Source organism: Heptranchias perlo, chromosome 25 (genome assembly GCF_035084215.1).
Source record: "Heptranchias perlo isolate sHepPer1 chromosome 25, sHepPer1.hap1, whole genome shotgun sequence".
NCBI classification, from domain to species: domain Eukaryota; kingdom Metazoa; phylum Chordata; class Chondrichthyes; order Hexanchiformes; family Hexanchidae; genus Heptranchias; species Heptranchias perlo.
Window position 1 is genome coordinate 32,164,784 of NC_090349.1, and position 27,377 is coordinate 32,192,160.

Sequence of the window (27,377 nt, forward strand, 5' to 3'; positions counted from 1 at the left end):
TTGTGGGTGAGTTAATAACTAACAAGCGGCAGGCGACATTTGTTCGCCGCTTAGCACAATTTCCAGGCCATTAAGTACAGAAAAAACAAGGTGCCCTGACTGACTATCATCATAAAAGCATTTATAGTGTGGCATAAAGTCTACCATTAATTACCATACAACATGCAGCTAATTCTATTTGTATCACAACTGCCAAGACAACAAGTCAATTTGAAGGTCAGAGGAAAGGATTTCCCCCCTTTATGCCGAACCTGGGGGTTCCTTATTATACAAGGTATGGCATATACATTATTGTCAGTCCTTTAAAAATAACACAATTAGTTCAATACAAATCACAATTTGATAATTATGAAGTATTTAGAGTTTGAACATTTCACTTTGTTAGCACAGTTAATGCGACCTGTCATGTGAGGTGTTATGTTGCTGCTATAACCGTCTAGAGTAAGAGACTAAGAATCCTGGAGTTGTCTCTAATATGTTTTTAAAATTTTTATTAACTGTTCCAAAGTGGGGTGAGTGAAAACTGCATCAGACCCACCTCAACTTATTGAATTCAGTTGGACATGAATCAGATTCCATGGGCTCGAATTTAGCAGGCCTGCGGGTTCCCAGCGGGTGGTCCTCCGGGAGCGTGGTCAACACGCTCTGCGAAATTAGTGGGTTGCCCGCGCGATCGTAGCAGACAACACACTAATAGGAATCAATTACCTGCTCCTCCGGGGTCCACGCTGCTGGTCTGCGCGTCGGGCGGGCTGCGCATGCGCAGTACGATCTGTCAGCTGGAGGCTCTCTAGTTAAAGGGGCAGTCCTCCACTGACAGATGCTGCAACCAATGGGACAAATTGCAGCATGGAGCAGCCCAGGGGGAAGGCTGCTCCCAGTTTAATGATGCCTCACCCCAGGTATCATCAGATGGGGTGAGGAGGAGGGGGAGGACACAGATCTTCCACCCGGCGGGCGGGAGGAAGCGGCCTGCCTCTGCCACCAAGAAGGCCTGGCTCGAGGTGGCAGAGGGGGTCACCTGCGCCACCAACATATCGCCCACCTGCATACAGTGCAGGAGGCGCTGCAATGACCGCAGTAGGTCAGCCACAGTGAGAACACGAAGTCTTTCCCCTACACTCCGTCTGCCACAACACTGCCCCCACCCCACATCTCCTTCGGCACCGCCAACACTACTCTGTCACATCACCCTTCATACCCACTCAAACCCCATCCTCATCTTACCTCCACCTACTCACCTCGCCAGTACTCATCCTGCCACTAACACGCGACCCAATCCTCATACAATCTCATTGCTCCATCCCATACTCAACCTCTCGTGCATCTCCCTCACGGCCAGCCTCACTCAACCTGCCACCACCTGTGCTGCAGCCACAGGGCATGCATCACATATGTGCAGTAGGCAGCGTAAGGCAAACGTGTCGTGAGCATGAAGGGGGTGCACAAGGGTGTCTGAGGGTTTGTCCTGGGTGTTACCTATATTGAATTTCAGAGCAACAAACAGCACACATTATATTGACACCACCACTGCCATGTCTCCGCGAATCCTGTCCGTTGTGTCCAATAATGCCCGCTCCTGGGTATCACTATGAGGACCCACCACTGATGCCACCCATCGTGTTACTGCAGAGTAGGTGCAGGTGTATTTGCAGGGCTCTTCCGCGCAGACGACTGAGAGACATCGGTGGTGTAGCCGGCTGCACCCTGGAAGGATGCGGAGGAGAAGTTGTGGAGGGCAGTGGTGACTTTGACAGCGACAGGTAAGCAGTTGGTGCTGGGGCCAGCCAGGAGCAGCTCGGCATGAAAGAGCCTGCAGATCTCCACGACTACATGTCGAGCGAATCTGCGCCTCCCTGTGCACTGCTGCTCGGAGAGGTCCGGGGAGCTGCGCCTCGGTCTGTGGACCCTGCGGTGAGGGTAGTGCCCTCTGCGATGCGTCTCTCCCTGCGGTAGCCCTCCCTCCTGCTGTGCAGGTGGGCGTGCAACAACACCGTGTTGGGGGGCTCCACGTCTCTGCGGCGGACGGCGTGGACTGCGAGGCTGCTGGGGCTGGTCATGCTGTTCGTCCTCCGAGGGTGTCCACGCACCACCCATCTGGCAGGTGTTGGTCTGAGGGGTTGTGCAGGGTAGGTGGGTGGTTCCTTGCACTAGGGCTGCGGTTTCGTGTCGGTCTGTCCTCTGGCTTGGCGGGGGGTGGTGGAGGGCAGGGGTTGCCCTATGTGACGCGGTGGCCTCCTGCGTGGGTGAGGGCTCTCCCCCGTGGAGTGCACCTTGGCACCTGCCACAGGCTGCTGGCTGCAACACGCCTGGTTGGAGAGAGACTGTTTCCCCCAGAGTGGGAAACTCACTGCCTTGAACCCAAAATACCACACTTCCTCTTTTGACAGCTGCTTCAGCTCATTAACTGACCTCAACAAGCAAGGTAAGTACTCTCAAGTGGAACCCCGCTGGCTTTAATTGCCTGCGGGATTCCCACCAGCGGGGCTTGCGCGCGCAGCCCCGCACGTCAGCGCGGTACCCGGAAGTGGGCGGGATTTCGGCGCAATCCGGTCATGTGACCGGATATCGGGATTTTTGGGGGCCCCCCCCGCTGGAAACCCGCAGGTAACCCGACGCGAAAATCGAGCCCCATAAAACAAGTTTGGAATCTTCTACTCTAGAATAATTGTGAACGCCAACAGGCAACTAAGTCATGTGTTCTCTTGTACTATCTGTGACTTAGCAATGTCACAGCGTGTGATCAAAGTTCAATGGACCAGGATCAGATCAGTACTACTGATCATTACTGTAGTTTATTTCTCAATTTAACACACAGGAATCAGTACAATTAACACTCTTGTCTGGTAATGCATTCTGAATGGAACAACCTACATATGTCATAACACTCCAGTTTTCTCCCCTTTATTTATAATATTTAATTCTTCACGTGGATAGAATTTGTGCTCTCGATCCAGTAAAAGATGCGGACAATCTACTTTGAGTTATTGCATACAGCATAAAATTCCCCGTGCAACTGAGTAAGCAACCCAGCCTGCTGCCTTAATGTCAATCCAGCACGAGAAGCCCTTATTGCTTTATACCGTTCTCTGAATTACTGAAAAACCTACTGCCTGAATCACTTAAGCAAACTTCTGGTACTTTTTCCTCTAGGTGCTTTTGATCCCTGGAGCTGGGTATAAAGCATGTTAAATATTTTCCCCCCATGATATTATTGACACGAGCAGACAAAACTATCCTGCTCTGCACCTGAGACTCTAGAGACACTGATACCTGCCCTCTTAGCCAGAGACAACATCATGATATGTAGAGGAACACAAGTACATACAAAAGGTGCACACGTACAAAGGCGTATAGGGACAAAGACACACAAAGAAACACAGGTACAAAGACAAACTCCTCTTCCCCTCACAGAATACTATAGATAATAAACTTCAAAAGGCACTAAAATGCTGAAACATGCTTACTATAAACAGTAAATTATTTGACAGCACAGTACCCAGAGACTCATTAAATATACTGAAGACTCAGCCACTCTTACTGCTGAGACCATCATATCCAGTCTATTTTTAGTTCCACCACAGAACTGAGTCGATTTTTTTTTCTTTCATGCCATCCCTTGCTAGCCCTCACAAATTCACAAGATCTTTAAATATGAAAATCCACTTATCTCCAGCCAAATCACTTGAATATAGCTAAACCAATATTCAAGCACATTAATGACATTTTTTGGAACAGTTTCTAATTAAATGGAATATGGCTGTAATTAATACTCAACAACGTTTCTCATTATAGCTTTCAGGGTCCTTATAAGTAAACCAGCCATGAAGAGAATGATATAAACAAAACCTGATGTGACACTGAAAATTCATGTTCATGAATATTTAATTCCCTTCTTTATTGGGTAATCTTGATTATGAACCTATTGTTAATGGAGTTTATTATAAACCATTTATTAAAATGAAGGAACTATATGTGCTGGCACTGAACCACACAGGATTTGGTGGCAGAAAACATTATTTAATGTTAATTAGACTTCACACAAATCTGTACTATTAAAGAACTGCAATGATGAATAATCATCATTGCCTTTTATAAAAGAGTAAACAATCAATTCCTGAACGACTTTCTGAGGCAGAGTAATTAGATCTTTTCTTCTTAAACTCGAGATTGAATTTACACATAATTCACAAAACATGATGATATATGAAAAACATTCGTGTTGTTCTCAATTTTTTTTCAGTCTAACCTCGGTGGTGGGCAAATTATTGGAATCGATTCTGAGGGGCAGCATAAATTGTCATTTAGAAAGGCACAGGTTAATCGAGGACAGTCAGCATGGATTTGTTACGGGAAGGTCGTGTCTGACTAACTTGATTTAATTTTTTAAGCAGGTAACAAGGAGAGATGATGAGGGTAACATGTTTGATGTAGTCTACATGGATTTTAGTAAGGCTTTTGACAAGTTCCCATATGGCAGATTGGTCAAAAAATTAAAAGCCCATGGGATCCAAGGGAACGTGGCTGGTTAAATCCAAAATTGGCTCAGCGGCAGGAAGCAGAGGGTATTGGTTGACAGGTATTTTTGCTACTGGAAGGCTGTTTCCAGTGGGGTCCTGCAAGGCTCAGTACTAGGTCCCTTGCTTTTTGTGGTATATATTAATGATTTGGACTTGAATGTGGGAAGCTTGATCAAGAAGTTTGCAGACGATACAAAAATTGGCCGCTTGGTTGATAGTGAGGAGGAAAGCTGTAGACTGCAGGAAGACATCAATGGACTAGTCAGGTGGACAGAAAAGTGACAAATGGAATTTAATCCGGAGAAGTGTGAGGTAATGCATTTGGGGAGAGCAAACAAGGCAAGGGTGTACGCAATAAATGGGAGGATACTGAGAAGTGTAGAGGAACCAAGGGACCTTGGTGTGCATGTCCACAGATCCGTGAAGGTAGCAGGACAGATAGATAAGGTGGTTAAAAAGGCATACAGGATTCTTTCCTTTATTAGCCGAGGCATAGAATATAAGAGCAGGGAAGTTATGCTAGAACTATATAAATCATTGGTTAGGCCACAGCTTGAGTACTGCCTACAGTTCTGGTCACCACATTACAGGAAAGATATGATTGCACTAGAGAGGGTAAAGAGGAGATTTACAAGGATGTTGCCAAGGTTTGAGAATTTTAGCTATGAGAAAAGATTGTATAGGCTGGGGTTGTTTTCTTTGGAACAAAGAAGGATGAGGTGAAATGTAATTGAGGTATATAAAATTATGACGGGACTAGATAGAGTGGATAGGGAGGACCCATTTCCCTCAGCAGAGGGGTCAGTGACCGGGGGCATAGATTTATAGTAATTGGTAGAAGGATTAGAGGGGAGCTGAGGAGAAATTTTTTCACCCAGAGGGTGGTGGGGGTCTGCAACTCACTGCCTGAAAGGGTGGTAGAGGTAGAAACCCTCAACTCATTTAAAAAGTATTTGGATGTACACTTGAAGTGCCGTAACCTACAGGGCTACGGACCAAGTGCTGGAAAGTGGGATTAAGCTGGATAGCTCTTTTTTGGTGGGCACAGACACGATGGGCCAAATGGCCTCCTTCTGTGCCATAACTTTCTATGATTTATTAGAAACGCCACTAAGGATATTTTTAAATTATATTTTTTGTAAAAGGTGCTTCTGATAATAGTGCAACTTACAAAAAGCACTGCGTACTATACCAAACTCAATCTGAAAAGGTTTTTTTTTCTTTCTGCTCTCCTCTCCGAAGGCTTGGACTCATGCTCATATATATACATGAGTTTAAACTGTGTTTGTCAAGAGGCTATTTGATCACTGGGGCCCAAATCTTTTCCTTATTCAGTGACCACACACGTAAACTTTCCAGGAGAGATAACTAGACAGCAATCAGGACAGGACCTGGCTGCGTTTGTCCTTGCCTAAGGCAGACCCACTGAGGTCAGTTGCAGGGTCTCTATCATCACAATAGCTGGGATTAGATAACTTGTCATAGACCAAGTATCAACCCTAGAATCTTCTTTGTCTGTATAGCTCAATACTACACTGCATCATGCATTTAGCCACTGAGCCATGGAATACTCTGGATGAATTAATATAAATAACAAATTTTTCCAGAATGGAGTCTCTTCCATTTTGTTTCCTGATCCTGTTGTCAGATGACCAACATGCAAAAACAGCTATGTCAGGAATTTCCTTGGGGTTTTTCCCACTGAGAAAGTCACCATTATTTTTGGAAAAATACTTATAAGAAACAATGCAATACTTAATAAAATGGCTGCTTGTAATCTGTACAGGGCCAATCTTCATAACCTGGGTCAGCCACCAATTAGAAAACAGGATTCAAATGTTAAGTGATAACTTTACATCTCATTGACGGTCAGCATTCTGAACTGATACAGTATTTCTGCAGTGGATCTGAAAAACATTCAGAGAAAACAGAAATACAAATGCACAAACACTGAATTGCAAGGTAGCCCAGTATGCTTTTCCTTACTACAGTACTTGCTATAGACACAGGCTAGAATGCTCCCCTTTCCAAAATTACAGTATAGCTAGAGAATACACAGCCACAGACAAAGGTGTCTATAATTTTAATTACTCTGGGGTGTCAATACAATAATTGGGATGTATAATTATAATGTGGAATTGTGATCAGTGGAGCGTTGAGTTACATGGTAGTTCACAATTTTGAAAGAATTCTGTGTCACAGAATGGTAAATTGTGCACCAGCATCAATGATTGGCCACACTGATCTCTGTTATGTAGAGTGGAGGGTTTGGTGACTCCCTATGGGGGAAAAAAACAAATGAACTATCACTCTGCCCACGGCCCCCCCCCCCACCCCCATGCTGCTATCCTGCAGCTTAGGTTGAAAGCAACAACAACATGGGAGCAGGTCACCTGCATGTCCACCATATAAAGTGGCTAGATCTAGATTAGAGAAATGAAGACAGGAAAACAGGGAAAAATAAGTTACATAAAAAGTAAATTCAGTATAAATTGCAATATCATGTCCATGTAATAAGCCCACCATATCTGAAAAGGAAGGGCTTACTGCATTTTTGATCTGGTTAATTGTACTATTGCTCAAATAGTGAGTGGTTAATATTTAATAGTCACAAAATACAAAAACATCTGAAAAAAAACAAATGCTGCATAAAAAATTGATACTTTTTTTAAAAATACATTTCACAGACAGCCTATTTGCAATCCTCGCCATATGGAGAATAAATGCAGTGATGAGAATGATGTGTTGAAATAACATTGCTCCTTCTACGGTCTCACAGTGTTAAAAACATTGCTGTTGATATCACACTCGAGAGAGAGCACAAAGGAAGGTAAGCTGACACTGGAGTCAAACCCATGGCAAACAGTTTCAATCCCACCAGTCTCATTGGGAATTTGGCTATTCTGGGTCTTAATTACCAGGTTGGCTCAGATGCTGGCACTCTCGCCTCTGAATCAGAAGGTTGCAGTTTTAAGTCCCCATTCAACACATAATTTAGGCTGACACTTCAGTGCTGAACAGAGAGAGTTCTCCATTGATGGAGTGTGCCTTCTTTCAGATGAAGTATTAAACCAAGGCCCCCAAATATCTGTTCCAGTGGTTCAAGTGGATGTAAAAGATCTTATGGCAGTATTCAAAGAGAAGCAAGGAGTTTAAATTTTTCCTTCTATCAACACCAGCAAAAATAAATTGACTGGTAATTCATCTCAACTGCTGTTTGTTGGACTTTGTTATACATAAATTGGCTGCCACATTTGCCTACATAAAAACTGTGACTACTCTTAAGAAGTAATTAAAAGAACTTGAACTTATATAGCACCTTTCACATTCTCAGGACGTCCCAAAACACTTCACAACCAATGAAGTATTTTTGAAGTGTCATCACTGTTGAGGTTGAGGTTGTTTCCCATGGCTGGAGAATCTAGAACTAGGGGGGCATAGTCACAGGAAAAGGGGTCAGCCATTTAAGACTGAGATGAGGAGGAATTTCTTCACTCAAACAGTTGTGAATCTTTGGAATTCTCTACCCCAGAGGGCTGTTGATGTTGAGTTGTTGATTATATTCAATGCCAAGATAGACAGATTTCTGGATTATAGGGGAATCAAGGAATATGGGGATCGGGCAGCAAAATGGAGTTGAAGTCAAAGATCAGCCATGATCTGATTGAATTGCGGAGCAGGCTCGAGGAGCCATGTGGCCTACTCCTGCTTCTATTTCTTATGTTCTTATGTAATGTAGGATAATGCAGCAGCAAAATTTGCATACAACAAGGTCCCTTAAACAGCAATGAGGTAAATGCTCAAATAATCTGTTTCTGATGGTGCTGGTTGAAGGATAAATATTGGCCAGGACAACGGGAGAACTCCTCTGCTCTTTTTCAAATCATGCCATGGGATCATTTACATCCATCCGAGAGGGCCTGTTATAAATTGGATAGCCAGGTGGTGAAGGATAGAATACTAGAGCCTGAGCTTTAGTTGCTTCCAAGCCTTTATTCACAGAGATCCACATTACTCACACCACACCGTAGATCAGCTCTCTTATAAATGGATACGAGAGTTCCCAATTGATATGCACCACCTGAACACAATTAACACTAAAATGATATAAATCACATGGATACAATTAACAGGGCAGACATCTCTGTTTAACGTCTCATCCAAAAGATGGCACCTCCGATAATGCAGCACTTCCTCAGTACTTGAATGTACAACATTCTGACTCACAGGCAAGAGTGCTACCACTGAGACAAGTCTAACATCAATTGTCAGCCAAAGTAACAGCTTTGGCTCAGCATTAACATTCTTGCTTCTTGAGTCAAAAGGTTGTGGGTTCAAGCCCCACTCCAGGACTTGAACATATAATCCAGGCTGATATTTCAGTGTGGCACTGAGGGAGTGCTGCACTGTCAGAGGTAATATCTTTCGGATGCAACATTAAACCGAGACCCCGTCTGCCTTCTCAGGTGCATGTAAAAGAACTGAATTAGCTGCCATGATTCTTCTACATTACATGTGACTACACTTAAAAAATACTTCATTACTTGTTATGCGCTTTGGGACATCCTGCGGACTTGATAAAATGCTATTAAAATGCAAGTTCTTTCTTTCTTAAATCAAATGCATTGAGTATCGGGGAGGCAAACTGACTGAGTCTTCTCTCTCAGAAGGTCTGTATGTGCATTCATAGAAGAATGCCACATACTGCAAGGAAAGTGGCAGCAGCAAAAAGAATATGTAAATCACACTAAAATAATACATAACTTGCCAAATCTCTATTCTAATGCTAGTACTAAAGGACTGTGAAAAAACTAATCACCCTGCATAAAGCTAAGGAAAGTCATTTATAGGATTGATAGTACCAAAGAAGGGATAGTATGAAAAAAAATCATGGTACATTACTTGCACTGTGTTCCAGATTTTAAGTCTTAACTTAACGTGTGCTCAAGTCTCCAAATGGACTGTTTAGTATTGGAAGACTGAACAAATAAATATCAAAGATACGTGTATTGGTATAAAAGAGATGCTGTGCTGTTTAAATTTCCGATACAGGCCCCACAGATTTTGTTTTACATTTTCTGCAAGTTTCAATCCAAATAAAGGAGGTCAGGACTTCCACAGAAATGAGATCCACAATTTACCAGAGACAGGGAAAAAATACATTTTAATAAACGGGAGTGGAAGGGAAGGAGAGAAGGAACGAATAGAAAACATGTCTATAAACTGATCGGCACAAAGTTAATCCAGCATGGCAAGATTTCACTCACTGCATTACCACCATCAGGGTCATACAACAAACCAATTCCATCTAAAAGCTTTTTGCAGCGCTTTCATTAAATACAGGACATCAGAGTACAATCAAATGATCTAATTATGAGACCCACTGCCCAAGTGTAAAAGGCCAATCATTTAGTAGCGATTAAGTCATGAATGAATTATATATGCTTTTCATACAGATGGTGTACTCTGGTCAATAAAGCTTTTAAAGTTTTTTTTTGCTTAAGTATTCATTTTTTATTAATGGTGACGGGCTAACAATAGAAATTACAAAGTCTGCACAGGCAGGTTTTGATGGGATTTATTTGACTGGTATAATCATTTTAAAAGCATTTTAATAATCCAAATAATCTTATAATATACAATACATTACAACAGACAAAACAAAATAAAAATGTGACTTATTACTAGATATGTACGGATGCCAGAATTAAATCGGGAACAAATCGGGTAAATGTAAACATTAGACTTGTGATTCTGATTCAGAACTCAGCATCCACAGCAAATATCCTCAACTCACCGTGCCACACCTTTATATGGATTCAGATTTTGAAGCCGCAATAATTTGCTGCATTTAACAAAGCAAATGTTCCAAGGCACTTCACAAGGAGGAATCGGATGCCAGGCAACAGTTGGGAGAAAACTTGGAGAGGTGACAGAAGCACGGTGAAATAAATAGGTTTGAGAGGCTTTTAAAATTGCAAAATGATGTACCAAGGATGATGGATTTAAGTCGAGAATTCCAAAGTATAAGGGGAGTGATGGCTAAAGGCTCTGCAGCACTAATGCTCATTTCTTGTCAACAGCCAACTCCAGATAAATAGAGTATAAATATTCCACTATTACAAACCACAATCTATTCATTCCTACTGTATGCAGTTCCAATTCATCAAGCTCATTCACTGCCATCATATAGAATTTTAATGGACCAAACACCCTCCCTTCCACTCTAATTATACTCAGTTTCTTAAGCAAACAATCATTTCCCAATTATCCTTTCTCTCCCCATAATGAGGCAATTTGGTGCAATAAGGTGCAACACAGGCCAAAATTTGTTCTTGGAACCAGAAACAACCTGCTCCAAAACATCCACTACAGAGCCCCATATTAGACTATACAGCAGAGTTTCTATCTGCTATGGTGAAAGCTCTTTTCCATGTGTTTTTTTTTCATCTGAAAGATTAAACTGGTAGTTTCAGGCACAATTGTGTCATAGCATTTCAGGGTGTACACTCCTTTGTGTATAAATGTGGTGAAGTGTCTTGCTAGACACACTGCTGAGTTTCCACATTGAATTGTGCAGCAGGCTCTAAGCAATCTGGCTAGCCTGCGCTCTCAAAAGCAGGTTTTCTGTAGTATGAAGAAAATCTACAAGGAGAGGAAAATAAAGAAGGAAATGCCTCATAAGGAAATAACATATTAAAAATATTCAGTGACAACATAGGTACCTTTAGAATATTTTATTAATAATGAACACATGTACAAAGGAGTTCATATTGGATCAACACAACGTAGTGCCTTTCCAAAAAAAAAAGTAAAAAAAACAAAACCTAGAAATGAAAGAAAAGTTTGAAGCTGCAAATATCATACCAAAACCAACTGCCTCAGAATGAAATCTATTAAAAAGGTGAAAATGAATAATAGGGCAGCCTGGTGCAGCAGTAATTCCCTTTACATCACAAGATTCCTTGTGGGGAGGAAGAGGAGGATTGCTAAACAGAGTGCAGCTGGTGCCCCAGAGGAAAAGAGGACAAAAGGAGGGCAAGTAATGCAGGAGCGTTCTCAAGCACTAATGTCTAGAGGGAACAAGCACTCTTGATAAGTGCAGCTGTAGAGGATGGCTGAAAATTGGGGCAAATACAGTAGAACAAAATACTATTGTGTTCTTTTGTTAAGATGACGAGACAATTTTGAGGTCTCTTGTGCAAGCATGCAAAATCATCTAAGCAAAGATTTATGCAGTTAGTGCAAAGCACCATTGTCAGCAAACCATACTGCAATTAGTTTAAATAACTTCAAACCAATAAGATGACCTTATTACAGCAACTCAGAGGTGGAGGCAATGTAGAATCACAGGTGAGGCAAAAGCACTTCCCAGAATAAGGCAGTTTCATATTATTGCCAGTGCTCTGGAAAGCAGTGCTCAAGCAAGGATTTGTGATCACTGAGCTCCATTTTTCCCTTTTTATTGCAGGTTTGTGCCACTGGTTCTTTTTAAAATGAGGCCTGTGCTTTCCACACGTATGATCTCCGCTCTTGCTTCAAAAGCACTGTTAGGCGAATTCGGGTTTGCTTCCTTCATATGATAATATGCCATTAATACTCACCCGCTGTCAACGTCACACTATTAATGTGAAAGCACCAACAGATATCATTAGTTTTCAAGTTCTAGGCCTGCTACTTACAGAAAACTTTCTGCCCCAGTCTAGAATGAGTTTCAACCATTCCTGGCTAGGATCACTAAACAGAACACCTCATCATGACAGAATTGTCTCCCATCTTATGGTGTGGTCTCCCAGTGTAAGCCCATTTCCCACCATTAGCCACTAACAGAGCAGTACAGTATGATGCTGACCTCAGGCGAGGTTGTTCCAAGCCAACAGAGTTGCTAGTGAATAAGCCAAACCTCCATGTTTGTGACAGGAGCACAAGAACTGCTGCAGCTACATGTCAACATTCTGTAAAAGTCTGGACAGAATATCAGCAGTGAAGCTTCACGCACCACTTCTCCTGGACAGTGTCATCATCTGGAACTCTGCCACTATACAAATAAGTGCAAATGCAGAATAAATCATCACTTGCTGAACAAAGGGTGCTGAAGCATGCAATAGTACCTGGGAAACCTGGTTTGCCCATTGTCAGTATATTTTTTCAAGGTCCTTCTAACCAATAGAGTCAAGTTTGACAAATGAATGTGCTTGTTGTAAATGCATCTCCAGCATAACTCTGATACAGATGACCTAATAAACCAAATAGAAAAGCAGTTCCTCAGGGAGAAAAGTGGAAGGTGAAGAGAAAACATGGAAGGAAACAGGAGGTGCAATAAAAGATGTGGGTCTGTTGCTCTAAATTCCAATAAATGCTTGCTGGTAAGTTGCAGGAAAAGGAATGCTGCAACTGCTATAATCAGTCTGTCATTAGTGACCTTTCTTACAATTATTTGATACATGCCTCTCAAATCTGAAATCACGCAGTGCACTTCAGTTAGCTGGCTATCACTCAACTATCCCTGAATGCAATAATTGCCTTTTGGTCAATCAAAGTAGCTCCCAGGCAGATCCACTTTCGCTATAAGTACAGAACAATCTTCAGCAATCACTTGCCAACAAGACAAAATGGAGCGGGGGGTGGGTGGGAGAGAAGATAATTCATGCCACACTCGCTACATTGTGTGAAAACAGCTGAGGTTTTAGACATGATCAGGGTGGGGGGGAGGAGTATACTAGTTTAATTATTTGCATATGGGTATGCAGCTCTCTGAAGTCACCTTGTAACAAAGCACCGACTATACTTGAGTTTTCAACAGGCACGATTCATTCTTTTTTTTAGCAAGAAGATACTTTACTGGGAAAAGGAGTTGAATCCATTTCATGCAAAGTTAAATGCTTTACTGAAAACCCAGGAGAGATCAGTAAATTGAAGTGTTAAGACTATTTCTGCACTGTGTTACAGTATGACAAGGTCACACACTTCTTTCCCCATAAGGTCCTTCTTTTAAGCAACTGTGTTATTTGAATAAAGGCAAAGATACTAGAGTGCTCTTTGCCTTGGGGATTACGATGCACACCTCAGACAATATTTATTAAGTGAGTCAGTGATGATGTTCTCCGGCTGAATCCTGATGCATAATGTAAATTGATGCCAATATCGGGATCAGAACTTCTGTACAATTGGAACAGAAATAGTACATGAGAATTCTGTGCTTTGTCTTTTTGCATGTTTACCTAGATTCCACTGTATAAAGTATAATATTTCCTGAGCAGTTTGACTGATTATGTCCTCCCCACACTCAAAACTGTTCAGGAAACACTCAAAGGTTTTAGGAGTGCGACTAATGTATCCTTTTCCATACAAGTACATGTGTCATACACACTGCCAATTACAGTAATACAGTAGAATCTTCTCTCGCCCCACTCCCAGCTTTCAAGGAGAGCTAAAATATATTGAATAATCAGAAAAGTGGCTAATGCATCCTGTGCTACGCAGCACAGAATGTCATGTGCGCTGTCAATTACAGTAATGAATAATGACATTTTGCAAAGACCAGCTTTTCAGCCTCCTCTCGTCATAAATGTCTAAAATGATGCAGAAATCGCAAACATTTGAACTCTCGTAACAGTATTATTGAATCCACTTACCAATGACTACTCTGCTTCTTAAGTGTATACGTGGTTATATGTATAATATTTTAAAAGCCTAGTTTCCCAGGAGAAACACAATGGTACAGTGTAAAAGAAGCACAAAGTCTTTCCCTCCAAATTTTTCCCTCATTTCCTGCAGTAAAAAATCTGACCTTTGTTCTGCACCACCCCTCAAGGAAATGGCTTCGGTTCGTAACTCACTCTGTGCAGGATTGGATATGTTGGGCCTAATGGCCTGTTTCTGTGCTGTACATTCTATGTAATTCTAAACAATTTTACAACACCAAGTTATAGTCCAGCAATTTTATTTTAAATTCACAAGCTTTCGGAGGCTTCCCCCTTTGTCAGGTGAACGATGTGAAACCTGACAAAGGGGGAAGCCTCCGAAAGCTTGTGAATTTAAAATAAAATTGCTGGACTATAACTTGGTGTTGTAAAATTGTTTACAATTGTCAACCCCAGTCCATCACCGGCATCTCCACATTATGTAATTCTAGGTAAAGTAAGCTCGTATGATCCCATTCCATTGCATAGTGCTTTGGAGCTCCAATGTACTGCACACACTCAGAATATGATTTCTTTTCACTCGTTAGACTTTGGGTTCAGATCCTGCACAGACTAACAGAATGAAAGTTTCCTCTCTCCTCCTGTCAGCTCTATGATGGCTAAGCAAGACAAGTCTGAGGCAATCTCAATGGGGTTCCAATTGAATGCAAATACAAAGCAAAAAGCTGTCTGCAATTTGACACTAATGACTTTGTTTCAGAGATGGCACCTATATGGATAAATAAAAAAATTCACACAGGTGCGGGGGGAGGGAGGGGGAGGGAGGGGGTGGGTGGGGTCGTTGTTCTGAGGTTACGGTTGAGAGCTAGTGAAAAGGAGATTTATCTTGCATCAAACTTGACATATCTGACCTGAGAGCATTTAACATCATCACTGGCAACCGAAAATATATCATGTTCCATTCATTGCTGCTAACATTCTCCACTTTCATAACTGTTCCTGATAAGACCATCTCTGCCCAACTAGAAATCTGGACATTTAAGCAAGTATTGAAATTAGGAACTAATATTATTTATAATCTAACAAGAAGCTTTGGTCCTCCACATAGAATAAAGAAGTATCATCTTCTGCTTAATATATCTCATTTTTGGTTCTTGATGGTGATGCATGCCTTTCAGAATGGCAATAATTGCATCACATGACTGGGTTAGGGGTACAATAATAGTTATAACAAAAGTTTTCTGGTTTATCACGTGATTACATTGCTGGAAAAGTCATTATATGAGTGGATTACATGGTCACTGTATATCAGACAAAATTAAACAAAGCATTGCATAGTTGGAATATAATGGACAGAGGATTGCATGATCATTGTATATTCTATATATAGAGACTCCATACTTAGCACATACATTTGAGAATGGTGCAGTTTGAAGCCAATATTAGTTTTATACCACTGTAAGCCAATGAGATCTTTTCATACCAGAAGCACAGAGCTATGCTTACCTCTCCTATTAATTGCTTGATGTTTCCCATGTAACGAATTATTTCACTTTTGTCCCAGAATTGCAGCACATCTTTTATTAAGCCAGGGCTTTTAGCTACTGCCAATACATAACTGTTTGGATAGGACGTGGCACTTACCAAAATTAAATATTAGCTGCTCAGTCTCAGCCCATACAAAGAAGGGATATTTTGTCTGGTGGATAGGATGGCAATCTGAGGCAGTGACTTTCTGCTAAAAGTTCTTCCAATTAGCCCCGTCGCATAGGCAAATTTTGTGCTTGGTTTTCCTTTCAAGGTATCAACAAAAGGGCACTTGAATGCAGACCAAGTGATAGACATTGTTCCCTGATGAATGCTTTCAAGTGACCAGGGGAATTAGTAAATGCTAAATCCAAGTAAACAATGCCTCAGTTAGAGAGCAAACAAGTTGGGCAAGGTCATTAGTGGCTTTTTTATTAATCCTTGTAATGGTAATATAAGTTGTTAATCAGTACAATATTGCACCTGACAGTAAATAATTAAACTCTGTTGATTGCATCTGAAATGTAGGTGAACGCAGAAACACCGAAGGATGCTGAACTGTTGCCAGAAGAACCTTCCTCTCCCTAAGGAGTACTTCTATCCAAAGCAGTCGTGTTTGGAATGGGAAACATAGAATGTTCAAAGGTACATTCCAAGTCTTGCCCGTGGGAAGCTGACAATTTATGCAGGATAGTTCTGCCACCATCTGTGCCATGGTCATCCCAAAGGTGATCACAGCCAGGGAAGGACGCAGTCTCATTCTTTATCTGGTGTGATAAGAATGATTCACAGATAGCATGATGTCAGAATTATCAGAACTGCAACACCAGAGAGATATGACAGGCTTACAGGTCACAAATGTTGTATAATGTAAATTCACAATCCAGGGCCACAAATAAATTCCAGTTGTCAAAAAAAAAATAGCAATTCATATTTGAGTTCTGCCCCAAATTCAACAACACAGAGGCCCTAGGTCAACTCATTTTTACTATGCTACAGCTAGAGAACTTGGAATCTGAAGTTGCAGCAGCGTTTTAACAGTATCCACACACTCTATGTTTCTCATTCTAACCACTACTGCTCCTGAAAAAGGTTTCCCTATAGCAGACTAGCCTAATGGGTTTGAGACTGGTAAGCTTTGCATTTCCCAGTGGGAGAGAAGGCAGCTGGTCTCAGCAAGAAACTTAATGAGGTTCATGCAGACTACCCATTTCACCTGCTGTCACATCACAATCATGACACCTATGGTACAATCTCACTATTCCACTGTCACCAGCCTAATAAGGAGATCTGCTAAACTACTCCAAATCTAAAGTATGCAATCACCGTTCATATAATAGATATCATGTAGACAGAAAATATTACATTTCTATATTAATTTATTGCTCTCAGATCTTAATATATTGCAGAAGGTAGAAGATGGTCAGAGGTTGGGAATGGGATTATTGTGCTGGGCACAGTGGAGGTGGGAGGTTTTAGATTTCAGCCAAAGGAGGAGAACACTTGACATAGGGGAGGGGGAGGGCAGGGCCAGTAAAATCTAACTTCATATCTTCATGTAACTCAGGAAGTGAAATCAGAATTTTAAACCCTCTTCCTCAGGCCCTCATCAACTGACACCACTTTATTAGAGATATATGTATATAGATATATGTGCCTGGGCCACAGCAAAATAAAAAAAATGCTTTCTGATTTAGATACATATAAAATGTTTTATATATGATAGGAAAGTAAATTTGGAGAGACAGTGCCTATTAATATATTACAATACAGAGTACAATAGTATAGTGGTTATGTTATTGGATTAGTAACCCAGAGAGCTGGACTTATAATCCAGAAAATGCAAGTTCAAATCCCACCATGGCAGTTTGAGAATTTGAATTCAGTTTTTTTTAAATCTGGAAATAAAAACTGGCCTTGAGAGTTAAATTATGAGGGCAGGTTGCATAAACATGGCTTGCATTCCCTTGAGTGTAGAAGATTGAGGGGTGATTCGATCGAGGTGTTTAAAATGTCAAAAAGATTCGATAGGGTAGTTACAGTGGGGCACAGTGGGGGTGAGGGGCCTTAGATATGCCAGTGGTCAGGCTACTGCGCTAGCAACACAGAGCGTGCAAGTTCAAGTTCTACCATGGGAAGTTGTGAAAATTAATTAATGCTACCGTGAAAATTGCCGATTGTCCTAAAAACCAAAATGGTTCACTAATGTAAACCTACCACTTCCGTCCAGTCTTGTTTACATGTAACTACATGGTTGAAGCTTAATACCCTAGCAAGCCGCTCAATTGCACAATTGCTATTTAGCAACATTACCACAAGGGCTGCAGATAGTCAAGAAAAAGGCCACCACCCTTTTAGGCAAATAGGTAGGGGCAATAAATGCAGCCTTGCCACTGTCCCCCACATCCCGAGATAAAAACAGTTTTCTAAGTTCTCGCAGGGAAGTGAAGCCAAGTCCTCCATCTTGGGGGGGGAGGGGTGGGGAAGGGTTCAATGTGTTCAGGGACAGGGAAAAAAGGAAAACTTAATATGGGCCCAAAACTTGATGTCAAAAAATGGGTAAATGTATGTTTTTCTCCGTAGTTAACAGATCTATTAAAATATAATGGGAACATGCAGCTTTAAAATATGTGATTTCTGAGAGAATAATTTAATTAATTCATTAATGGGCAGACACATGGCAGATGAGATTTAACGCAGAGAAGTGTGAAGTGATACATTTTGCTAGAAAGAATGAGGGGAGGCAATATAAGCTAAATGGTACAATTTTAAAGGTACAGAGAGTTCTGGGGGTGTAGGTACACAAATCTTTGAAGATAGCAGGGCAAGTTGAGAAGGCTGTTAAAAAGTCATATGGGATCTTTGACTTTACAAATAGAGGCAAAGAGCACAAAAGCAAGGAAGTTATGCTCAACCTTTATAAAATACTGGTTAGGCCCCAGCTGGATTATTGCGGCCAATTCTGGGCACCACACTTTAGAAAAGATGTCAAGGCCTTAGAGAGCGTGCAGAAGAGATTTACTACAATGGAACCAGGGATGAGGGACTTCAGTTACGTGGAAAGACTGGAGAAGCTGGGGTTGTTCTCCTTAGAGCAGAGAAGATTAAGAAGAGATTTGATAGAGGTGTTCAAAATCATGAAATGTTTTTGATATAGTAAATAGGGAGAAACTGTTTCCAGTGACAGAAGGGTCAGTAACCAGAGGATACAGATTTAAGAGCCAGAAGCAACATGAGGAAAACATTTTTTACACAGCGAGTTGTTATGATCTGGAATGCACTGCCTGAAAGGGTGATGGAAGCAGATTTAATAGTAATTTTCAAAAGGGAATTGGATAAATACTTGAAGGTGAAAAATTTGCAGGGCTATGGAGAAAGAGCAGAGGTATGGGACTAATTGGATAGCTCTTCCAAAGAGCTGGCACAGACACGATGAGCTGAATGACTTCCTTCTGTGCTATACTCATTCTATGAATTATGGGGAAAAAAGCATACTCTCATTTTTCATTAAAAGAGGAATTTCAGGATATGGCTCATTTCACTTCAACTGAACCAGCCAGAGAATGGCATTTGTACAAACATGTGTGTGGCACAGTCGTGCTCTTCCCAGCAGCTGGAACCTAAACAGTGATAAATAGATGTCCTGTATTTAAAGCTAAAAAGCATAGAGAGAAAAAAATCAACTGTTTGATGTTACATTTCCATTCTTTTCACACGGAATACTACTGTATCAAAATTGAAGCTGCCAGATTAATGTCAACTTTTGACATGATGGTCAACAATACACTAACCAGAATTGTCATGAACTTGATCTGGGCACATCCTTTTTGGTAATTTTTTTGTGTCAAAATCTCCTGGGACCATTTTTTTAAATTTAAAATAACAGTAAACATATAGCAGGAAGCTGTGTCTGAGACCTAAACTCAATCAACTTTATATTCTTTGAGGTACAGTACTCATTGCCAGCACTTGCTAATAATGGTCCTTTTCATGTACAACTTTGTGTGAATAAATTGCATCAGACAATCTTTACAAATGAAACTGGCAAGAATGAAGGAACGTTCATACGTGAGGGCTCATAAATTATTATTATGGTCTATGCAGACAGTATCCTTTCTTGTTGACCAGCCTAGGATTAAGTTCAAGATGATTCCATTTAATGTATCTTCTAACATATTCCAGCACCTTGCCAAAGAACCTACTGTATGTTTAAACAGTATCCTGCAAAGTTATTATTTTATAGACCTAAAATAAATAAGGTAGTTGAATGCTGCAATAGAACTGTCATCATATTTGACTGAACTATTTTAAACTACTGTAAAATTTATTACAGGCAGACAGCATGTATTTGACAGTGTTAGATTCCAGCCTCCAGTACAGTATTTACTATAGCAAAGGAGTCATATTCTCTTGCAGTACTGTATAAACAAGTACAAGCTACAAACAACACTACCAACTCCCAAACTTACTGCCATCGATTAAAAAGAAATTACTCAGCTACACATTATAGGAAATGTTAGGGTTCTGAGTGAGAACCATGGTTTTGAGAGACATGAGAATTAGACCCAGCAATTAGAAATACAATCATTTTATTTAAATAAAAAAACACATAATCTAAAAATGGAAACATCAAGATTAATGAACTAGAAAAGGTCATTTTGCACATCCATATCAACAAACTCAATGAAGAGATCACCACTTTGCTTTTTTGCTTTAGTTTCTCTATAGCACAGCAATATTAGATCTCAGTTCTGTCTAAATTCATCTTGGTCTGTGGTGTGCTAAAATTCCATGGCGCACACATAAACAAAGGACAGGTCGCTACTCACTGAAGTCAATAATTAGCAACACAGGCTACTTGCTTTAATTCAGGGAATTACTGCAAAGCAAATTAAGTACAGATAGGACACTAAAAGGAAACATCCCAAGAACTAAAAGTAGTTCCCCTACAAAATTTCTAGTAAGAACAAAACTCGGACATCTTATTTTAATGTAGAGAAACTCAAGTTGTGAGCATCCGCCTAATTGTGCACTGATAGGGCTTTAAATTTAGATACATTTTTTCGTGCCAACTATTTTCTATTAAGAGTAAAATTGTGATTTTATCCTCAAAATGGTTACAAATAGTAAACACTAAAGTGCCCAAAGCTCCACAAAAGGTATCAGATCACAGTGATTCAGAAAATCTTGAAATATGTTAGATATCAGAAATCGGCACCAGTAACCATTACAGATCAGAAATAAGGAAAAAATGACTTCACGCTGGCTAATCAATAAGTAGTCGGCGCCAATAATCAAGGAGGAGAAGGTCGATGATCCTAAGAATTGATTAAGTGACAAATTCTAAATTATAACCAGCGTCAACTACATCGAGTTAGGTCTTCCTAGCTCAAATACAGATTAAGGTATCACTCAACCAGAAATACAGCCCCACACATCACTCAGCTATCCACATTATTGATCTTCATACTGACTGAAGAGCATAGCAGTTTATGCAAGCTAGACCAACACATTTCAGAAACAGCAACATCTACACATTAACCAGGACTTCATGCAGGCATCTAAGTTGTTTCTATCTTCATCTCTAGAAATATAAAGGAACATTAAATGGGTTGGAAAGGTTAGAGTATTATTTGTATTAGTCTGAGGAACTTTGATAGATTTTTTTTTCAAAAAAAGATCTATCTACCTGCAGACTCAAGTCATATTTACATCTCCTTTAGAGCTTTTCAGTAACATCACCAATGGGAACGTCCCTGTGTATCCTGGGACAGCTATATTGTAATTAACAGACTACAACTTTTTATTCTTTCCTGATAGTAGGACTTCTGGGTCCCAGAGCCCTGGAGTGGTTCTCGGGTCAGTTCACAAAGCAATATGACATTAAATTCCACATTAAAACATGGGAGACAATTTATGCCTTTGTGACGCATACCAACATTTTTCGAGGGATTGGCTACCTCAAAGTTAAACTGCTTGAAACTTTAGTAACCTGAAAATGACCAATTCAGGCAGCTTTAGACTTCCACACCAAGGGTAACCTCATACCAGCAGTACTTGGAAGCTTCATTTATTTAATGGGATTCTTTGTTCAAAAATCAGGCTTGAAGCTTTGTTGCCATTCCCAATTTCCATTTTCCTGTCTTTGATCGTACTTTTTCTACCCATCCAAATGCACCAAAAGATACAAAGTTGGAAGTCCAAACAAATGTTACATGTTTCCCAGCATGCGCACATTTGTACACCATCCTTGTATTATTGCCAAAAATGTCAGATAGGCATAAACTGATTCATATAGTGTTCTCTCCTTCCAAAGTGCAGTCTTCCTATCAATCCCTCCCATAAGACAGATGAGCAACGGAAGAGTCAACAGAAACCACGGGATTGGGGAGTGTAAGATTGTGTAACAAACTCACCAGTGCCACTAGAATAGATTGCAACATTATGCAATTTTGTATCTGTGTTCATCATTGCCCTCCTGTGCTTTGCTGCACTCAGCATGTGTATGAGTATATTTTTTTTTATTTTCCTTCAACTAAGCCAAGCTGACACTTCCTTTTTCCTATGGCAATGCAATCTGCTTGTTGCAAAATTAATTATGTTGCTACCCCAACCATATAAACTCTGAAAATCAAATTGAAAAAAGAACCATATCCAAGAGCAGTGACTGGTAATGACAGCAAAGGGGAACTTTGTTTTCTGTAAGATTAGTGTTAAAGTTGAGGCAATGCAAGGAAACATTACTACTGTGACGTGCGATACCTAACCCAGGAATTCTTGTTGCTGTCACCGTGCATCAAGTCACAAGTCTCCACCACCACAATCCTTCACCTTTATGAGCACAAGGAAAAAAGAAAGAATGCCACACGGGAGATGACAAATTATCTTGTAAAAAGTTCATACCTGTCAACAATCTTAATGTTTGCTGGCAGGACCATTTTCATTATTCCCAATTCTAACAGATCCCTCTTCACAGACCTTGGCTGTCCAACAAATCTCATTGCACTACACGTCTAGAAATCTCCAGAGGCAACAGCAACAGCAGCGTCACACTCCGTGATGCTAGAATGCTTTCTTTATCATAGGAAGTTTCAACTGTGAAATTACCTTTTTTCCACATTAAGACATCAGAAACTCAAAGACAGCATGAAAACAGAAAGCACCAAATCAGAAAGACACAGCACAGGCTCTAGACAGACAGACTGGATATAAGCAGATTTATACTATAGATACATTACCAGATACTGCAGATACAATGAGTAACTTTATGCAGTGACAACACTGTTGGGGGAGAATTGCTGAACATTACATGCAGTAGTCTGTTGATGCTGACTATAAATTAAAGTTCTGTTAATTCATCCAAGGCACATTACAGACAAATAAATCTAATTACACACCAATCAATAGAACATACACTGGGCATCCGTGGAGATGCTATCTTTCTGATGATACGTTACACTGAGGCACCATCTGCCTGCTTAGTTGGAAGTAAAAGATCATATGGCACTATTTAAACAGGAGGAGGGAGTTCTTCCAGTGTCCTAATCAACATTCCTCCCTCACGAATATTATCAAAATAAAACAGATTATCATAAAACAGGTTATCTGGTCATTTATTCATTTGCTGTTTGTGAGACCTTGTTGTGCAGAATTTAGCTGCCATGTTTGCTAGCTAATAACAGTGACTTCATTTAAAAAAAAGAAATCCATTAATTGTAAAGCGCTTTGGGGCATCCTGTGATAAAACTCTGTACATAAATCCAAGATCTTTCTTTCCCATTCTAATGGAGGCTCATAACAATATCTCAGTAATATAACGGAAACATCAATCTTATGGACTCTTTCAGTATATTATCTGGGTAACTAACATACAATATAGTATGTGTTAGCTTAAAACAAGTCTTGATTAACAAACTGGTGCTTTCAGCATGACATGAACATATTATACAAGACACTGAACTCCTAATCAACCAATAATCATTACAGGTATGGATTAGGGCATCAGAATCTTTGATTTCGGTTGTCAAAATCTAAAATCATATCAGTTCTGGTTTGAAACAAAACAATTATTACACTTAGAGTACATAAAGGTGTGTCATATACAGCATTCCTCTCATGTAGGATAATATCCCAGACCACTTCACAATAAGAGAAAGAAATAAAGACTTGCAATTATATAGCACCTTGCATGACCTCAGGACGTCCCAAAGTGCTTTGCAGACAATGAAGTACTCTTGAAGTGTAGTCTCTGTGGTAAGGCCAATTTGCGCATAGCAAGCTCCCACAAACAGCAATGAAATAAATGACCAGATGTTTTTGGTGTTAGTTGAGGGATAAATGTTGGACCGAACACTGTTCTTCTCCAAATAGTGCTGTGTGATCTTTTGGGTACACCTGAGAGAGCAGACGGGGCCTCGGTTTAAGGTCTCATCTGAAAGACGGCATCTCCGACAGTGCCGCACTTCATCAGTACTGCGCTGAAGTGTCAGCCTAGATTACGTGTCTCTGGAGTGGGGCTTAAACCCACAATCTTCACGTTCAGATGTGAAAGTGCTACCACTGAGCCAAGATGGACTTCCAAGAAGGAAAGGGATAAGGTGAACATCTTGCATAGGGAAAGAGGATAGAAATGGAAAGGCTAGGATGGGAAACAGAAGGCACCATTAAAGAGGAGGGGCTTCAGTAGGCTTCTGAAAGCAGGGAGAGAGGTGGCAGAGGGACTTGGGGGGAGAATTCTAGAGGGCAGAAGTGTAGCAGCTGAATGGATTGCCACCGACGGTGAAGCAAAGGGAGAAAGGAGATGTGCAATGGTACAGAAGTAGAGAGTAGGTGCAGGGATGTAAAAGCAAGAGGCGATAAGAAGATTGACTATCCAAACACTGGAACGGTTCACTGAGTGACCAAATGCAACACGCGCACTTGAAACTGTGTCCAAGTTTCACTTAAACACAGGGAATTTTGAAAAATATGCAATGGGACCTCTGCAATGTGGTGTGAAGATAAAAACTTGGATTACATGACGAATGGATGTAGCTTAGAGTAATTTAAAACAGGTGTTATGTCTCTATAAATATCTCCTTCATACCATATTAGTTACACTAATGTTTTCATTCAATTGTAACCTGCACAGATGTACATCGCTTGTTAATGATGTGAATCTAAATGGAAAGTTAACATTCCATTACATGAGGGCTGAAGTTCCCTCCAGGGTAGTAAACAATTTATTTTGCTGTGACTGAAAGACAGGAGGAGTCAATTTGTTTACTTTCATGTGCAGATGTTTCCTTTCTCTTCATCCCCTGACATTGTAAATGCATGTACATACCAACTGTGTACACAGTCGATAAATACATTTGCTTGAGTATTTTAATCTATGGCTCCTGTACGGCTGTATGAATTCTTGCATACATGCAGTATACACCAGGTAAAAAGGAAAAATTCATTCCTTTCTAAAACTATTGTAAACAATTTTACAACACCAAGTTATAGTCCAGCAATTTTATTTTAAATTCACAAGCTTTCGGAGGCTTCCCCCTTCGTCAGGTGAACCATTTCACATCGTTCACCTGACGAAGGGGGAAGCCTCCGAAAGCTTGTGAATTTAAAATAAAATTGCTGGACTATAACTTGGTGTTGTAAAATTGTTTACAATTGTCAACCCCAGTCCATCACCGGCATCTCCACATCATTTCTAAAACTATACAGACATGTGTCTCAGTCTCAGCTCCTGCACACAGACAGTGCACACAGGATAGAAGAGAACAGTTCACTCATATCTGGGAGTGTCCAGCTTGTGTGTGCCTCAGTATCAGCTTCTGTATGTGCACACTGTAAATTGGGAACACTGTATGTCCAAAGAGGTGCAGACATATGAGCAAGTCAAGCTGTGCTAGTGATGGAGGAGCTGATATTCATTTGTTTACAGCAGTACATAACGATCAGGATTCCCAGAATTCTGCGGCATCTCAAAACCAATTTTTGTAGCAAGAGAATGTAGATTCTGCAACAGGTCTATCACCGCAAGTGCAGAACTGTCTCCCAAAAGCTAGAAATTTAAATATTTACAGAGCCTGGAGAGGAAAATCCCTGCTGTTAAACATTTAAATCAAAGTCAGGTAGGTATCCCATAATGTCCAGGGTGTCCTACTCTATACTGCTTCGGAGCCAAGTCAAGCCCTGCCAGACTTGATTTACACTGCCAGTTTAGTACCAGTGAAGAATGTATGCTAAAGTTGTAATGTAAATACACTCAAACAGCAAACAACCAGTAAACTCAATTCCTGTTAAAGAATTATAAGAAACAAAAAAAACTTCAAACACGATAGGGCTGATTTTGCAAGGCTTCATTCCTGGCACAGATTCTCACTCTAACTGAGTCCAGATGAGAGAGTTGGATGCTACGGTGATTAAACCAAGGCTCTGTCAGCCTGTTCCATTGGTTCAGGGGACTCAAAGATCCCACGGCAGGAAGTTCTCCAGCGGTCCTGATCAATACTCCTCCCTGAACCAACAATACCAACAACAGAATAACCGGTCATTCATTTCATTGTTGTTCATGGTATCTGAGTGTACACAAAAATGCTACTGCATTTACCCACACAACAGTAACTTCAAAATGATTTATTGTACATAAAGGGATTTGGGATATTTCTGAGAGCCTTGGTAAAGTGCCACATAAAATTCTTTTCTTTCTTTGTCTTAAGGTCTTCCTGCATTACACACTATTCATCAGCCGAGAGAGTGGTTGGGAGCCTTACGACCTGTGCTCTGCCAGTGCCACTCTGTGCCAATTGGACGATAATCAGTAAATACAGGCCAGAATGACACATCTTCCTGTTTTTCCTTTCCTCACTTAAGGGAAGTGGCTACCTTCTGATGGCACCGCCACTTGATCGCATAGCTGACAACAGGAATTCATGTGATGAATCACTGATTTCAACCCAGGTTTGACTATGCTGGGATACAACACATATGCATAATATAGCTTATTATATGCAATGGCTGTGAAATCTGTAATTGTGCAATCTTTAAATAAAACATACCAACTTACCAACTACGCGTGACTGGGCAGTCTCTCTCTATAATCTATATTATATTTTACATAAGTCCGAAACTAGAGTCCTAAGTCCGAAAGTAGAGTCTTAAACTTAAACAAAGCCAAAGGTATGAGGGGCGAGTTGGCTAAGGTTGATTGGGAAATTAGATTAAAAGATATTACAGTAGATAAGCAAAGGCGGACATTTAAAGAAATATTTCATAATTCTCAACGAATATACATTCCCTTGAGAAATAAAAACTTCATGAGAAAAGTGATCCATCCATGGCAAACTAAAGAGGTTAAGGATAGTACTGGGTTAAAAGAAGAGGCTTATAATGTTGCCAAGAAGAGTAGTAAGCCTGAGGATTGGGAGGGTTTTAGAAACCAGCAAAAGACAACCAAAAAATTGATAAAGAGCAAGAAATATAAAAACAGATTGTAAGAGTTTCTACAAGTATGTAAAAAGGAAGAGAGTAGCGAAAGTAAATGTGAGTCCCTTAGAGGCTGAGAAAGGAGAAGTTATAATGGGGAATAAGGAAATGGCAGAGGCGGTAATCAAATATTTTGTATCTGACTTCACAGTAGAAGGCACAAAAAACATACCAGAAATAGTGGGGAAACAAGGACCTAATAAGAGTGAGGAACTTT

General features: G+C 40.6%; 1 protein-coding gene and 1 long non-coding RNA gene across 4 annotated transcripts in view; one reads left to right on the top strand and one right to left on the bottom strand.

Moving 5' to 3' along the window:
- The window catches only part of ttc28 (tetratricopeptide repeat domain 28), a 626,907-nt gene that overhangs the window by 265,457 nt on the left and 334,073 nt on the right, over positions 1-27,377 (bottom strand). The gene's annotated exons all lie outside the window — the stretch shown is intronic.
- LOC137342394 (uncharacterized) lies at positions 195-26,657 on the top strand. Its single transcript, XR_010967249.1, has 3 exons — positions 195-274; positions 16,220-16,336; positions 26,395-26,657. It is a non-coding gene; the product is annotated as an uncharacterized lncRNA (long non-coding RNA).